The sequence below is a fragment of the Somniosus microcephalus genome, chromosome 5 (assembly GCF_052327205.1).
Source record: "Somniosus microcephalus isolate GS21.2 chromosome 5, FLI_Smic_1.0, whole genome shotgun sequence".
NCBI lineage: Eukaryota > Metazoa > Chordata > Chondrichthyes > Squaliformes > Somniosidae > Somniosus > Somniosus microcephalus.
Genome location: NC_140991.1, coordinates 280193146 through 280211603, shown reverse-complemented (window position 1 = coordinate 280211603; position 18458 = coordinate 280193146). Strand labels below are relative to the sequence as shown.

Genomic DNA, 18458 nt, shown 5'->3' with positions numbered 1-18458 from the left:
TGTCGAACTTACTTCCTATAACACTTTCTCCATCACATTTTGTTAATAATACCCCGATTGTTATAAAGCAGTGTAACCTCCAGCTCACAGTGCACAACACGAAGGGAGGTCTGCTAGTAGTTACAAAACTTCATTTATTTTTGGCCAGAAAACTCAAACTGCAGCACAGGTAGTCTGATGCTGTGCCAGCTATTCTCCAAGGATTTATTTGGGTGCAAACTTTTTTGGGGGTACTGCATTGCAGGAACTGAGGATAACTATGAATAACTCCCTACAGTGATGACATAATTTCTTCAATTTGCTTTCTTGTTTTAGTTTTGAATTTGATTTAAATTCCACGTTATTCTGTTTATAAAGGACAGTCTAATATTTTAAAATCTATCACAAACATCTATTGAATTATTTTACAAAGTACGATATTAAATATCTCAATAATTAAAAAAAAACCTACTGAGCTATATGCTTACTCCCCTGATAATCAGTGTTATAGTATAAGATGTTTACCGTGTCAAATTTAGCTTTTAATATCATTACAAAGCAAATACAGATAGGAAGTAGAGTATCAAAACAATCTAGTTGTCAAAAATTGATTTATTTGGGGATTTCAAGGATTAAAGTGATGATGGTAGGCAAGGGAATAAGGAAATGCTTTCAAAGAGAAAGAGGAGCGATCGCATGACCCAGTGTAGGAGAAAGGGGTAATACTAATGCCACAAACTACAAGGCTATACATGCAGATTAAAACAGCAATGAAAGAAAATGACGGAATCCAAACTGTATGTGAAACTTAATACAGGGCATGCTACACCAGACTCAGGAGTAGGCAATGTTCCATGCAGGGTGACACTGAAGTAACCCAGGGAAAGATAAGAGGATGTACAATAGCAGAGATTGTGCTCAAATTCATTTTATTTTAAAGTTGAGCAACATTGGCTTGAGCAGAAGTAGGACTGATGTTGCATAATTTGTTCCAACGAATAGTCCAATGAGAGCGACAGCTGCTGAAATATTCATTACAGATGTGTTTATCAAAAGATGACAAGGTTTCTGGGATTAGGCAGTTTGGACCCTTAGGCAATGATCACGTAAAAACAATATATACCGTACTTTAGGCATTGCAGTTTGTTTCTAGCAAAACTACAGTAATTGTGGCTGCCAGTATAGCAAATACACATAAAAGTGAAGTATTTTACCCTGGTTATATTCAGAGTAGTATTTTTTTTTGTAAATGTATTCAATTTGTAATCTAAGTTTTGTAATAATTCAGATGAAATATATATTGACCACTTGGCTGCTGAGCCTTTGTTAACTCAGTTAATGCATTTGTTTTGCAATACAAAAGTTGTTCACTCCATGGTGGCACGGTAGTGCCTCAGCTTTGCGTCTCGCAGCACCTCATCCTGTGCTGCAGAGAAACTCCTTTGTTCCAACCAACTCTACTTCTTTGATTACCATAAATTGGCTATTTAACGATAAATCTATTTCTATAATATATTAAGAAAAACTTACGTCTGCACGCACTTCCTATCTGTGCCATTTTACTTTATATTGTCACTTTATTCTGTTATAAATTACTATGTCCACATTTATAATAGAAAACCCCCTCTGTACTCTTGAAAGAAAAACCAGGTGCAATACCCTGCGATACAATATTAGCTTCCTACAATTTTTAGCAGTGGTGCTATCATTGTGACTCTAGATACACCCTGCATTGCCTACCCCTTGCATTATTACCCTCTCTCTCTCTGTATATATCCTCAAATCCAACAGAAAAGCTTAGTAAATTGGAAAAGATGCTGGAATGGGTACACATGAATGATAAAGCCAGAATAGTGTGTCATTTAGACAGGTTAAGCAGCGCCTCGGTTTCAAAATTCTCATCCTTGTTTTCAAATCCCTCCATGGCCTCGCCCCTCCCTATCTCTGTAATCTCCTCCAGCCTCACAACCTCCTGAGATATCTGCGCTCCTCTAATTCTGCCCTCTTGAGCATCCCTGATTATAATCGCTCAACCTCTGGTGGTCGTGCCTTCTGTTGCCTAGGCCCTAAGCTCTGGAATTCCCTGCATAAACCTCTCCACCTTTCTACCTTTCTTTCCTCCTTTAAGATGCTCCTTAAAACCTTCCTCTTTGACCAAGCTTTTCGTCACCTGCCCTAATTTCTCCTTATGTGGCTTGGTGTCAAATGTTTTCATCTTGTAATACACCTGTGCAGAGCCTTGGGACATTTTACTACCTTGATGGTGCTATATAAATACAAGTTGTTGTTGTTATACAATCCCCAATTATTGCATACCATACACGATCAGAGAGAGAGGCAAATTCTCTAGTATCTTGCTTATTGGTTAAATGCCACTCCAAATGTGGCTTTACCCCAGGAGCTTAATTAGTTCCATCTGTTCCATCTAGATACATGGCTATTTTGTGTCTGTTGAAGTAAAAATATGTTTGCTTTGAATTCTGCAGTGTGAACTCTTTCACTGAGATCCATGTTGGGCCATTTTCTGCCCCTTCATTAACAACATGTCACAGAAATGGTGCATTGCTGCAAAGGAGAGGGAGCAAAAAATGTTCCACAAAAATGACCAGAAACTGCTACATCACTTCTAATGGTGCGGCACTGGGGATAAAGGAACTCGCATTTTCAATTCACATGTATTAGCCGATCTCCTGTGACATTGCTCACAGATAGTCTGGGGTCTGAAAGGTGGCTACAATGTTTAGCTGTGAACGTGGCCTTCCCCTTTAAGGCCACTGCTCAAATACTCCCTGTGGGCAAGTGGTATAAATAGGCAAACCCAGGGAAAGGTAGTTGCTTGTAACCACCTAAGGTCAATCAGAGGAATATTTTTGATTCCAGGCTTTCTTCATTTCTTTTAAAGATTGTTTGATTGTTTCGTCTTTGTAACAAAATGTTGACATTTTGAAATATGATATTTGGAGTGTGACAGATGCTCACTGGATGCAAGACTTTTATGTATTTATTATGTGTGTGTGTGTATCTATACAGGATTGTAAATTCATGGATTTGTGTTACTTACAGGAATGTGTCTTGATGTAAAATAAAATCATGTTGATGCAGTAAACTGAAAAATATATAGCTGAAAGATGTTAATGAATGCCCTCTCAAACCCTGGAACTTGCAACTGAATGAAACCCAATCCTGCATATTTGTTATCAAGGTACAACATTAAAAAGGCAGCTTAGCAAGGAAAAAATTCAGATTTATAAGAGGTAATGAAACTGAGCAATAACCTCAAGTAATTGTTCCCGAGAAACCTGGACAAAATAAGATTGTGTATGGACTGTTGTACCACACATTGAATTTTCATTCGAATGGTAATACAGAAATAAAGGTGCTTTGTTTGTATTACATTGCCGCTACTGTAAATACTTACCTTCGTCCTTAGATGTATTTAGCCTGACAGAGTTTGTGAGGAATGTTAGACAGAGTAAAATAAAATAATTCCGTTTCTGTCAAGAGATTTTTATAAACAGGAAACAAAGCCAAGCAACATAATGCGAAGGATGTATTAGTGCAGACACATCCTGCAGTAACAGTACAGTCTCAGCTCTAATGCTTAGCTTTTATCTTCAAATGGACAGCACAAAGCTACTTAGTACATTTGCAAGGGAGGAAGACTGGAAGTTGAGGGAATAGAGAGAGGACAGTGCAGATTCTTTAGGTTGCTGCCTGGTATGAGGAAATACAAATACAAAGGAAGGGTTGAAAAATTGGGCCTGTTTGCATTAGAACAGAGGAGATTATTGGGCTGATTTATAGAGACTGAAGGGATGTGACAGGATAGATAGAAACATGGGGAGTAAACTTCAACATCAGCGGAGGTGGAAACTGGAAGTATCGGACCAGCCGCCCGCTGTACACCCCTCCTGATTTTCCTTTCTGTTGACTTCAATGGAAAGTGACCTCCATGCTTCACAAAACCAGCCTGGACTGCTGACCCCCTTCCATTGAACCAACCTTCTTCCGGCTCCGTGACTGGGCTGAGCCACTCACTGTTGCAGAGGACCAGAGCAGGCCGGGCTCTCATTTTCCATCTGCAGCCCGCCAGCCAAATGCTATTAATGCCTAGCCCTCAAATTGGACCAGGCATCCCAATGTCCAGCTGCCCAACTCATGAGGGAAAGGGAAATCCACCCCATTAACTCTTGTTAGTCCTTTTCTAATAGTTATGAAAGGATTACCTTGCAGAAAGAAGACTGTTAAGGTGAAGTGTGTTTACTGTGCCTGTCCCTTTAAGATCACATCGTCCAACTCATCAGATTCTCCATCTGCTCAACAACTCCCTATGGGAAAGTATTGTAAATAGGCGCAACCTGAGATAAAACCGAGGCTTTTGCGCAGGAAAGTTTGTCTGTGAAAAATATTGGAACCTATTTTCAAGGTGATATTTGTTAGTGGGCAGAAAATCATCAAAGTGTCTATTGACACCACTGTGTCATCCAATGAGTTGGAGGCGGGGCGGGACTTACAGAAGACTATTTACTCAGCAGAGTCTATTTAAAACGAGTCTCCACAAACTACAACAAACAGAACTCATAACCGAACCTACAGCACAGTCTCCCATTAAAAGCAGGATAATTTCTCCAGCAAAATGCATTGAGTGAAGATAGTTACATAATACAAATTTTGTGCATAAAATCAATCCCAGTCACTTAAAGCAACCCTGGAGTTATTGACAGGGGAATTGCCTAATCATCTCACTTGGTCGGGAATAATAGGGGGCGATTTTGTCAATGAGGGCGCGTTGGAGGCGAGACTGCTGCTTGTCAGGTTTTAGTCCCGCCTCCATCGACTTCTGGCCAACCCACGCTAATTTCCCTTGATTGACCTTGTTAAAAAATTTTGACAGATGAATTGTCATCGTTTGACAGCTTTGTGAAGCTGTCAAACACTGACATTCTATGTTGTTTGATGAGTCCTTGTATTTAAGACTCATCAAACCACTTTTGTGAGCAGAAATTAGATGGTTGTTGCATCGGAGAATGCAGCAGCCATCTCTCATCTCTACCGGTGAGATGCGAGACTCTCCGCATTCCCAACTGTTGAAGCCTGCAGGAAGAAACAAAGGTAAGTAAACATTTTCTATCACTTTTCACTCACCTCACATACTCACCTCTCCACATTTGCACCCATCACTTACCTTCACAGTGCAGTTTGCACCCCTCCGATCCCCGCAGACCCACTGCTCGCCTCGGTGACCCTGGCGGGGTTCCCCGACGTCGGGAAACCCGCGCCTCTGATGGAAAAATGGGGATAATCATCTTAACTGCCTGTTAACTATCTGTTAACAGGCAGTTAAGTGGCTGTAATCCCCATCCCGCCTCCAGGATACGGGACCCAGCGCGGGTTGGCTACCCGTCTCCTGGGAAGATGGCACGGAGGTGGGTTGGGGGGCGGGATGGGCACCCGCCCCCAGATTCTGCCATTTCCCGGCGGTCCCGCCTCCAAACCGCCTCCTCAGGGCTGGCAAGATCGCGCCGTTGGTGTCACTTTATGCAGCTGAAAATCATGGGCAGTACTCGCTTGAATTCCCTTTAAGTGCTCCTGGTGGGCAAAGCTCCATGCTGGGAAGTGCAGATTTGTAAAATGATTCCTTATAAGGAGCCATGGCCACATTGCATTTGAAGGTTCATCTAGGATTGTGCAATATTGGAGCATTGGAGTGTTGCAAAGCCTTGGAAACATGACTGCACAGAGGCAGAGGGCTGCACCCAGGTTCTCAAATGACTCCCTCCATAGGCTTGCGGAGGGAGTCAGAGGACGCAGGGAGGTCCTCTTCCCTTCCGATGGGCACAAGAGACCTCCCCAGGAGACCAAACGAGTCTGGTTGGAGATTGCAGAGGAGGTGAACAGCAGGGATGTTGTCAGGAGGACTTGGACGCGGTGCCGGAAACGTTTCAATTATCTCATTAGATCAGGAAAGGTGAGTGCAAAGCCACACTCAACTTCATCCTGCTGTGCCTCTCATCACATCCCCATCACTCCGCCTTCCTTACCCTGCTTCTGCACATCCTTACTCACACCAACATAACTTGCACGTCCACCCACCCCTCTCTCTCTATCTACATTATCACATCCCCATCTTACTAGCCACCCCTCACACTCACCTTCATCCTAATGGAATAATACCAACTAACACCACACAAGGAGGCCATTTGGCATTGCCACCCCACTCCCTCATAGTCACCCTCTACAGATGTAACCCATCCATTCCTTACACTCATTCCATCACTCTCACTCAAACTTCTCTTTATCATTGGCCACCTTAACTACAGCAGAGGAGGCTGCATTGGAAGTAGCAGGAGTCACAGAGCAGCTGGAGGTGGGAGATGGAGAGAGGGGGACATCTTAGCAACCTGGTGACAGAATTACATCTCGTACAGCCACATGGCATACAACAGTCACTTATATGAAAAACAGTGGTTCCCGAATTTGCTGAAAACACTTGCAACCTTTGTAAAGCTAAATCTGTGCTGACAATGCACTCAGCAACAGCACCTGCCTTAGGAAAGTAAGCAGGTGTCAGGTGGAAATATCTATTGAGCTTTTCTTGCTGTGCAGTAATGAGTTCCATCACTGGCCACTGAACTTCCACCTCAGGTTCACAGACGTGGTTCCCAGGCTGCATAATTCCCGTGCTCACGCAGTGAAAGTGGAAAGGTAGGGTTAAAAAGATGCTTAAGGGTCTAACAAGTACCTAATAATGAGCTAAATTAGCTCGGCCGCCTCTGCCGTTCAGGTCGCAGCCCCGCTGGCAAACGCGCCCGAGTGAAAGACACGAGGAGGCGGGATGGCGGCAGGTTCCCGACCCGCTCCAGTTTATTTCAACTTTCACTCCCGACCCGCCTCCAATAGAGACAGGAATTTTCCTGAATCCACCTAAGGGTTCATTTCCTTTCTGCACCCCAACCCGAGAGAAAAAATAATGGACTTATTCAGGAATTATTATAGCACACAACCAATTAATGTGATCAATTTACATCCCCCCATAAAATGTGATAATTGCGTGTATCATTTTACCACTTAATTAGATTAATTACAAACAAGATCAAGTAAGTCAAACTCACAAAAGCTTGTACTTATCTCAAAGCAGTAGCAAGCAAATAAGACCGCAAAGAAAGTTGTGTGGGCAAATAATGTTATCTGTCTTTCACCCCTCACATTGCACTTCCATCAATAATGCTCATTCAAGGTCAAAAGTCATCAATTAGGCTCATTGCCCAGCTACTCTTGATACCAGATGACTGGAAACTTTTTTTTAACAGAGGTTGAACACATGAGAAAAACAGATACGAGCAAAGCGAAGTTGAAACGTTTTTAAGTTTCAAAAAGAATCTGTGTTTGCGCCTCCGTGCAGAAACGTTTGGGGTTTTAAGGGACATCACAATAGTATAGTGCGGTTCCTCCAACAGCCCATAACAGTTTAGTTTCAAAAGCTCTGCTTCACAGCCATCTTATTGATGCTGGGAAAGGTTTATGCTGTAGCTTGAACAGTTGCAGTCAGTTTTCTGGGGCATTAACCTTTGAACTTTTGCAGCGTGTCTAAAGCAGCAGACACAACCCACATCACCAGTCCCACTACTTTGTACCTCTGCTTAGAAACCCCTGACAGAATGACATGTAAATCACTTCATCATAGCAATGGTCATGACTGTGATGCCATTTATGAAGGAAGAAGCTAAGATGATGTCATTGCTGTAGTGCCTGCAGAAGACTCCACCTCCGGTAAAGGACTTCACCACTTCAGTCTAGTTCGGGATGATTATATGGACATCGTGTGAATGGGATGTCCATTAGATATAAATGATTAGAGTCATGTGTTTCCACAATGTTTCTGCAGAACGCTACCACTGCAGGAATAAATATTTCTCACAGCTTCCATTGGGAACCTGCTGTAATTGCTTAGTCTCAGAGGCCGGATGCTCATTTTGATCATTTCTACACTCCTGCAGAATTAAAAACCAAGTTTTAAACATGAGCTAACTTGTCACTGCTGTGAGTCTGCTTTATCATTAAGGCCTATGTTCTTTGGAGCTGCTACAAGGCGAGCTGCTGTAGACCCAGTGGTTCTATTTCCTGTGCTTGGAAACTTTAATCTAGCCCTGAAAGATCACAAATCCTGCAGACCTCCTGGGATCTGGCTCACGACTGCAGTTTCTCTTTGCAGAGCTGTTAAAAAAAAAAGTCAGGGAGGGAAGTGGGTCGAAAGTTATTTGCTGTAGGTTAGACCTGTGTTTCTTTTTCGCCTATTTATTTTGCCGTTGAAAGCAGCTGAAAGATGAGGAACCCCAATCTACCAGAAAAACAAAACAGACGTGGGCAGCAATGTTCCCGTCAATTTTTTTTTGGGTGCGTGGTTTTTCCCATTTAAAAGCCGCTGAGCCGGCTGCGCAGGAGCTCCGGAGCACTGTGCGGCCGCGCAGCTTAAAGAGTGTGCGGTGCCAGTGGGGCATTAATAAGGCAGTGACTTTTTCAGCCAACAGCTCTTTCCATTAGCATACTTTTGGCAGACTGGTGCTCAGATATCACGGAACTGCTGGTGCCAAAAAATGAATCTGATTCAGTTTTCCACTCCTTTTGGTGGGGTAAAGGAGCTGATTTTTAAAATGTTTACACAAAATTTAAATATTTATCCTCTTTAGAGTACATCCCCCCAACCCATTATTGCCATCCACTTTTCCCCATCCAAAAAGGAATGCAACTTGCTTACACGTTTCTGTCTAGGGTGATTGGAATTGGCTGTTGGAAGGTTTGAGAGAGGGGTCTGGATTAATTCAACCTTGTGAAAACTCAAAAAGTATTTCATTAAGTGCTTTGGGACATCCTGAGGCCATGAAAGGTGTGCTATAAATAAAAGTTCTTTCTGCTTTCTTCCACGATTTTTCTTTCCTTCCTGCATGACTGCCCACATGACTCTGCTCCCCTTACATAGCATCGTCGGGTTTGGGAGTTCCCCAAAAAAGAGTATCTTAAATGTACTCTTCGTGGCAGCCTGTGGAGTGAATGAGTGAGTGAGATGATCCGTGGCCCACAGCAACCACATTTAATATGTAATTATTCCACTTTGCACTGAAGTAAATGAAAAGTATTGGCCCGGAATTAGTGGTCAGCGGCAAAGCGATGGTGCTCGCCGCTGACCTCGAAGAAAGCGGCCCACAAAGATCTTGCGATCTCTGTGGCGTCGATTTCACCTCTCCCAACCTCAAGCGAATCTCCTGTGACTACACCAGTGATGTCATCAAGTTGGCTAAGCAGCCAAACAGATTGAAGATTTCTCACAGATAGCAAACCAGGAAGTAAAATGCACAGATTCTAATTTACTTTTTATAAATTTTACAGAGAGCGAAATAAAGATTGGGACCTACATATAGAAATAAGGTAGAAGCTGAAATATCATAAACAAACATTTTTAAAAATTATTATTTTACGAACCATGTAACTCTTAATCATATTAATGGAAACGTTTGACATTCTACAAATATAAAATTAGTTTTTCAGGGCCAGAACAGTTGTTCAGCAGTCAATACACTGTTAAAAAACCCAGTTACACCTCTTTCAACAAGGCTTAACTTTTTTGGGGGGTGGAGGGGGGGCATTTAACAACAATATTCCAGTGTAATAGGTGAAGTTTTCATCCTTATATGTGATCTCAATTGATTGCCGGCTCTGGGCAGTTCCACAGCGCAACCTGTGGCGGAGCAGTGAATGACTGACCGCAACTTCAGGATTTCCGCGTTTATCTGCGCCCGCGCTAAATCCTGAAGTTGCGGTCAGTTTCAGAAGGGTAATGATGGGGAACGCTGAGAGTTTTGCCGTCATTACCACCGCAAAATCCAGGCCAATATGTTGTACAGTGCTGGTAATAGCATAGTAACAGTTTGGGGATCTCAGACAGTAGGAGTCATTTCCTGTATCATCAAAGCTATTTTACAGACATTTGGACAAGGCAGACTATCAACGAAATTCTTTTGAGTTTTATCAAAATCCAGGCTCAACTTGCATTCAAATTGAAGTGTTTAAGCTGTGGTCAGGCCGCCTTTGAAGTGTTTTGACCTCTAGTATTCGTGGGCTCTCTCGGTTTTTTTTCCCAGTCTACATTTTCAGTTGGAAAATGAACTCCAACAGGAAATGTCATGAGGAGTGATGATGTTCGACTGACCTAATATTGATGCTGGAGCCTGTCTAGTGTGACATGCTCTATCTATGGAAGTGTTCAGAATGTTCTGAGATGTTATGACTGACTTGAGCAACAAAAATAGTTTTAGAATGGGAAGAAAATAAAACTGCTGTTTCCTATGCAATACACAGTAGCACATAGGGACAAATGAGTCACCGGTAGCAGTGATTTTAAAAATACATCAGGGGTTCTTTGCAGTTTGCAAAATTAGAAAAACACTTATTTGTTTGAATTTAGTACATGCAAAATGCAACTAAATTAAGCTAAATCTTAACTCCATTGTCACTGGTTCTGAGCCAGCAGCTTCATTCACTGTTCAATGGACCTTGATAGTATTGTTGAAAGCTACATTAGTATGTTGTTATACTTGCAGTTTGTCAGGATTTACTCTACATTGGTTGCCCCAATGTAGGTATCCAATGATATTCATATTGACAGAAAAGTGTGGCGATTATGTAGAAGGGGGATTTTTCTTTGCCATATTTGTGAGGAACATACATGTTACTAGTTTAGCTGAATATCTGAGGGAAAATATTTGCGGAAAAGATTCAATAATGGTCTTAACTTCAAATTTCCAACTTGAAATCACAGTTGTTAATTTTGTTAAGACATTTCTTTACTACTTCCAAATTTGATAAGAAAAATATATGTTAGTGGCTGGCCTTGCAGCTGTAGCTGATATGTTCAGAGAGACTGATGTGTTGGTCCCCTGTCTGGTTTTCCCAGTCTCTCCTATCACATTGCAATTTACCTGAAGCATCTCTCAGGTATTCATCTTCATTCACCCACCTTTATGATGATAGGATATCCACATTGTGGCTAAACACATTGGTAGAGTAAATCCTGACAAACTGCAGGTATAAATACATACTAATGTAGTCATTGCTTTCAACAATACTATTTCTATTTTGGTGAATTGAGGCTGTATATAAGTATGTGTGCTGTGTACATAATTTCAAAGGGAAATAAGTACCACACTTTGCTTACTGTGTCCAACCACAAGAGTACTTAATATCAGATGGTCACAGCTATGGGACCCTGTGCCTTCTCAATAAAGGAGGCTTTTAAGAGGCAAGTATTTGTTTTTCGGGTGTCTCTGTGTGGGGGGGTCAAGTGGATTCAATAGCTAGAAAAATGATACAATATTTGCTGAAATAAGCATGTTTATATTTTTTAAGTGGTGAATTCTTTTGTGCTCATTAAAGCAAGGGATCGTGCTGCTGACTAATGGAAGGATTGCCCCATTTCAGGTACATAGGGTCAGCATCAAGCACTCCCAAGGTAACCATAACTATGGGTGAGAGATAGAGGGGGAGAAATTTGGTGGAGCCGCAAACGGGGCGCCCAGCTCGCCTGGGCACCGGAATTACCGCTGCGATCGGAGCAGTTGTGACCGCCGGAAATTCAGCTTGTGCGCCCCAAGAGGTACACGGGGCGCTGCTCGAGGCGCTCCGCGTCCCTCTTAGGGTGCTGAAACTGAATATCGCAGCGCAACGTGCCGCACGGCGCGCTGCGGTACTGCAGGCCTTCCTCCCATTCTTAAGGGGGAGGGGCCTGCACCAGCGCGATCAGAGAAGCACCGAGGAGAAGTGCCGGGCTCTCGGAAAACAGCCGGCACTGCCGCGGGGGGAGATCAGGAGGCCGGGGACGGAGGTGCTGGCAGGCGACTGCCAAAAAAACCGGCCGCCCCGCACCTCCACCTTACTTTGTGCCACTCCCGCCACAGGTAGGCCCCGTGAACTGGGCACGATTTGCGAATGGCGCTACAGAGGCGGGCACTGCCAAATATCGCGATCGGGGCGGTAGCGGGGCGCTGCGCACACCGATGACATCATCAGTTGCGGTGCAGCGCAACAGGCTAACGCCGCCATTAGCGCCCCAGCTAAACATCGCAGGAGGCGTGGCCAGTGGCGCTAAAGCCACTGAGTGCCCTCTTTAGGCGTTAACTGGTGGCGCAGCCCACTGAATTTCTAGGCCAGAGTTAAAGTCCCTGTCCTCTGACCCAACAATCTGTGTTAGAACCTACTGTAACAGCGTGAGCTTTCCATTTCCTACACCAGCTATATGGTTCCGAGTAAGGTTTACCAGCTTGGTGTCAAATTTAAGGATAGTGCTCTTGTGGACCCATATCTACTTGGAGTTGGTTTAAGACTGACACTTATAGCCAATAGAGAGAGGAAACTTCTGTCCCATCAGTGTAAGCTTGATTCAAATCTAGTGTAAGAACTTGTCATGTTTCCATTTGTATGAATGTAGCAGAAACTTATCAGAATTAACTTTAAATGAAATCTTTACATCTGTCTGTGCAACTATTTTCTGAAGCTTGGTTGGCTAATATCAAGAGTGGCTTGAATCACTGATGTTAATAAATGAATGTGGCAGCATATCCCAGGTCTAATCTGTGTAGTTTGCTTACATTATAACAGTGACTACATTTCAAAAGTATTTCAGTAGTGAAGTGCTTTCGGATGTGCCAACACAGAGCAATCCGCTGATGTGTTTCATTTCCAATTCACCACCTTCTGAGTTCTGCTTCCTGAATGGCCTTCAGTGGGACAACTGCGATCTTCGGGGCGTTCATTCCTTCAAGGTGCCTCATCAGATCTTCTGGTGCTACAGCGGCATCGGAGGAAAGTGGATCAGGGCTGGGGCAGGTACAGAGGGGTGAGAGGAAGGTCCGACCCACCACAACTCTGTCTTGAGACACATTCCTCACCCCTCTCCCCCTCGCCCTCCCGCCCCCTTCCCTCAGTGTCTTGTTTACATCTTAGATAACCCACTCAATGACTGGACTGTACAGCTGACAGTTGAATAAGATAGTCTTATTCTGAATGGGAATGTGTGCTTCGAGTTACTGGCCTACCATGCTTTTTGCCAGTGAAGGTTGTCTCAGTACTTTCCATAATGGAGGGATATATAGCGAACACCTTAGGTCATCCTATTATGATGTGAGAACTTGTAACTCATGAGCATTCCAGGCACAGGTGAATTATGATGCTCCTTCCTTTCAATTATTCTGTTCATTCTATGGACCTGTCTCCTGGTACAACGTTAAGTGCATCCTTCAAATAAATTCTGACACCCCTGCAAATTGCTGCTGGCTGTTAAGTGTTATATTGCTTGTGTGAATTATTGATGATTTTCTCACTGCTTTGAAATATGGATCCTTCAAACAGTGAAATTATCAATCGTATTCATTGAATTAAAAGCACGTGTGCTGTTTCAAATAAAGCGCATTTGACCATGATAACAAAACTGCTGCTTGCGTATTAATAAAACTCATAAGATAACAGGAGAGTACAAATGTGTCACGCTATATGCCGTAGGTCAGGGCAAATAAAACAACATCTTCGAATAAGATGTGTTTGTTACTGGAATGAAGGATATCAGCAGTAAATGGAACCTCTAGTCACAAAACTGCTCCTGACTTGTTAACATGTGGCGCCCACAATCATTCCGCGAGTGACAAATTTCTTCCACAATTATTAATGAACAACTGGCCATGTGTGAGTAACTGAGTTTCCTTCTTCATTCCTCATCCCCCACAGATGGTAGGAGTATAGTTTAGCTCGACAAGTTCTGGGGAAACCACACGGCCAGACACGCACGTCAAAATGCCGTCATGTTGCTGAAGACTAGCAGTGCTGTACAGGGTTTTCCTACTCCCCCACAATATAAAACCTCAGGACCCGCTCCACTCCACCACTTTGTTTTACCTCTCCACACAGGGTGGTGGAGGTTAGATTAGACAGAGATTAGAGTATCAACTGTTCTGTTAATTAATTCAGCCAGCCCAGACTTTTGTCTTTTCAATCTTTTCAGGAGACTTAAGACATCAGCCCCAATGTGATGAACCTCTGAAAAATATCCACCAGGACTGGGTGTTGGAAAGCAAATATGGCTGCTTCACACGCTACATTGCCGTGGGGGCAAATCAGGCGGGAATTCTGATAGCTGATGTCATCTTGCCAGTCCCATCTCTTCGAACTCTGCATGGAGCAAGAAGTGCCGGCCCCCATTAACAGCACAGTTTTGAACAAGAAAAAGTGCAGAGGCCCATCATAACCAGGTCCAGCCCCAAATTCTGCCTCTGCCTGCCCGATAATGACATTGGTACACCCCGGCCCTAGGAATTTCAGCCCATTTATCTTTAGTGTGTATAGGAATATCCTTACTAAGTGTCAGCCTTTGTTCAATGTTAGCACTCTTGCCTCTGAGTCAGAAGATTGTAGGTTCAAGCCCTACTCCAGAGAAGCAAGCACATAATCTAGTCTGACACTCCCAGTGCAGTACTGAGGGAGTGCCGCACTGTCGGAGGTGCTATCGTTTGGATGAGCCATTAAACCGAGGCCCCATTTGCTCTCTCAGGTGGATGTAAAAGATCCCTTTATTTTGAAGAAGAGCTGGGGAGTTCGTCCCAGTATCCTGGACAAAATTTAACCCTCAACCAATATCACTAAAACAGATTATCTGGTCATTGACACATTGCTGTTCGTGGGCCCTTGTGCACAAATTGGCTGCCACGTTTACTACATTACAACAGCAACTACACTTCAAAAGTATTTAATTAGTTGTAAAGCACTTTGGGGCATCCTAAGGTCATGAAAGGTGCTATATAAATGCAAATCTTTCTTTTCTTTTCTACCCTAAATTAATTAAGCACCAAATCCAGTACAATCGTGTGTATGAGTAGCTTTGGGTATGTTTTTCTGACTGGCAATTTGGTGATTATTTCAGCTAGCCAGGCACCTAGAAATTGGGAGTGTGACAATTACACTGGTTCTACCACATTTGACAGTGTTTAGTAGATTTGTTGTTCCATGGATCCTTGAAAGTTACTGCAATTGGATCTCACTATAATGCTCCACCTCGTCCTAATCTCCAGTACACCTGGTGTATTGTTTCTTCACTAATAACCAATCCATGTAAAACACCCCTTTATAACCTACTGCACTTAATTAGACACATTTTATGTGGCTCCCAAAGATAGCCTTATAAAGAGGTGGGTCCTACTGCAATTTGTGATAATTCATCTTTCATTTAGTTGCTCAAAAGAAAAAATACACAGGAACATAAGAACAGGGGTCAGCTTTTCAGCCCCTTGATTCTGTTCCGCCATTCTATTAGATCATGGCTGATCTGCAGCTCAACTTCACTTTTTCCCCTTAACACCCTTACCTAACAAAAATCGAATGCCCTCTGTCTTGAACATTTCAATTGGCCCAGCACCCATAGCCTTTTGGGGGAGACAGTTCCAGACTTCCACTAACCTTTGTGTGAAAAAGTGCTTCCTGATTTCACTCCTAAATGGCCCAGCTCTAATTTTAATTAATTGGTTATAATAATCTCTCATTCTTATATAGTTGCTGTAACATGGGTTTCGTTTTATAGTGTTCAGAAATAATTATCTGCACTTAATTGAAAATGGCTGTAACTAACGTCAAACAATAGATGTAATAAATCTCTCTCAAAGGAGTGCTTGTGAAATATTTCCTGACAAACTGACCCAAAGTACTACAGATAGAGATTAAAGGCATCATCCCACTATCAGGCAAATTCTGTTGGCAAATATTTAACTGACAGCCAGAGATAGGAAATCGCTGGGTCAATATCCTGGAATTTACTACCTATTAACCATTGTAGGAGCACCATCACCACAAGGACTGGGGCAGTTCAATAAGAAGGTCAACCACTGCCTTCTCATTGCAAATTAGGATGGGCAATAAATGCAGCCCTGCCAGCATTGTCCACACCCGAAGACAAATAAAAAAAATACGGCTGTGTTACCTTATTTTATTGATGTTATGAAAGGAGTTTCATTAAAATTGAAATAAGAAACAGAAATTGCTGGAAAAACTTAGCCGGTCAGGCAGCATCTGTGGAGAGAGAAACAAAATTTAACATCGCAGCTCATCAGAACTGGAAGATGTTAGCCATGAACAACTTTTAAGCAAATGCAAAGCCATGGAAAAAGGCGGCAGGAAAAGAACAGAAGGGAGAAGTCTCTGATAGGGTGGAGGGCAGGAGTGATTAAATGACAAAAGGGACGACGGTGCAAGGCAAAAGTGGTTAGTAATGAGACAAGTATAGAAACAAAAGGTGGATCCAGAGGAGGTGTAAATGGTCACAGCAGAAGAGCAGCGGAGGGAAGCATGGAAAATCTGGCAAAGAGGAGAAGGCTTCCTTGGCCTGGGAATGTGGCGGAAGAAAGGAAGATAGACCCCAGAGATCTGCATTAACCCTGTTTCTCGCTCCACAGATGCTGCCTGACCTGCTGAGTGTTTCCAGCACTTTCTGTTTTTATTTCAGATTTCCAGTATCCGCAGTGTTTTGCTTGTGTTTTATTAATTAAAACTGAGTTGATCATGAATTTCACACATTCAGTTCAATTGCTTTTTTCTCTCTCCTTTTTCAATTTTACTCAAGCAGACATTGAAAGAGGATTTCTTTTTGAAGATTGAGATAACAATCTCCCTTTGTTCCTCAGTCATCAGGAGATGTGCTCACAGCAGGGGGAGACAGATCGAGAATTGATTTTCTAGGGCTAAGCACTCCAAATAGCCAGGGAACCGATAACGCTCTTCCCTAATGGAGCATACCTGTAGATCATGACCATGTAGCTCATGCATGCAAATTTCCACTTCTCATACTGGAGATCAGAGGCTACTTCTAAGTGGCAACAACTAATCTGTGGTTAGGAAAGCATGTTACAGTACTACAATTTGCAATCATTAGGTTATAATATGTGTCCAGTCTCCTCCTCTTCTTAGGCAGTCCCTCGGAACCGAGGATGACTTGCTTCCATATTAAAAATGAGTTTGCAGGTGACTGATGAGTCCAATGCGGGACCTACAGTCTCTGTCACAGGTGGGGCAGATGGTGGTTGAAGGGGCGGGTGGATGGGGTGCTTGGGTTGACATGCGCTCCTTGCGCTTGGCTTCCGCTTGCTCCCGGCGAAGAGACTCGAGGCGTTTGGCGCCTTCCTGGATGCTTCTCCTCCACTTTGTGCAGTCTTGGGCCAGGGATTCCCAGGTGTCGGTGGGGATGTTATACTTTTTCAAGGAGGCTTTGAGGGGTGTCCTTGAAGCGTTTCCTCTGCCCACCTGGGGCTCTATTGCCGTGCCGGAACTCCAAGTAGAGCGCTTGTTTTGGGAGTCTCGTATAGGGCATGCGGACGATGTGACCCGTCCATCGGAGCTGATCGAGCATGGTCAAAGCTTCGATGCTGGGGATGTTGGCCTGAGCAAGAACACTGACGTTGGTGCGCCTATCCTGTCAATGGATTTGCAGGATCTTGCGGAGGCAGCGTTGGTGGTACCTCTCCAGTGCTATCTCCAGTCCGGTATGCCACCTGTAAATCTAACTATGGAGTACTTAAGGTGATTGAACCCCATAAAATTCTGAAGCAGATGCCTTAACCATTACAGCATTAGACAGCCAACGACAACATTTTAAAAATATTATTGATTTGTTTCAATTATTTTGATCATTTTGTTTCCATTTCCACTCACATTTCTTCCTCACTGGGCTCTACCTCCCTCTGCAGAACGTTCTTCAGCTGAGATTGTGGACAATCCTGGTGACCATCCCACAAAGGGCAGAAACAGTCGTGGGATGAGGGAGTCATGCCAACCTTTCTTCCTGAGAGGGGTGAAATACGCTGCTTCTGCCTGGCCTGGCACCTGGCAGCCAAGCTGAGGACAAATTACATTCCTCGTGACAGTGGCATAGTATATTTATTCAACCACTTGTCAATCTGCTATGGTGTTGCATATGGGTAGTCAAGGCTTCAGGTGAAGAGGGCAGGGGATAAATGAACCAGGGTGTGCAGGCATATTTCAGTCCCCATGTTAAAATCATGCATTCTGTTCTCATTTTTATATTTCCATTATAAATGATGTCCACATGTATAAGAGAAACTTGTAATCACACCCTCCTGCTGGTTGTAGTGCCACAGCACCACCACTAGCAGAAGTGTATAATTTCAGCAAGAAAAGCTTAGCTAAGCAGTTTCCAGTCAAAATGTGGACGTAGTTATCCGTAATGGAAAAAGTTGACAGGAAGTGCATTCAGACATAAGATTTTATATAAATAATAGATATACAACCTTGGCATTCAAAGCTGTGGCCATCTGAGGGAGCTGACAGACAATGGTACCGAGTCATTTTGTTAAATTGAAGACCTTTTGACATTGTTTAAAATACATGGGCTCATTTACTAGTTTTAGGATACCACTAAAAGAGTTTAGCAATGTGTA

General features: G+C 43.2%; 1 protein-coding gene across 1 annotated transcript in view; it reads left to right on the top strand.

The window, feature by feature from the left end:
* LOC147117760 (genetic suppressor element 1-like) overlaps positions 1-18458 on the top strand; it is a 193530-nt gene that overhangs the window by 38775 nt on the left and 136297 nt on the right. The window lies entirely within an intron of this gene.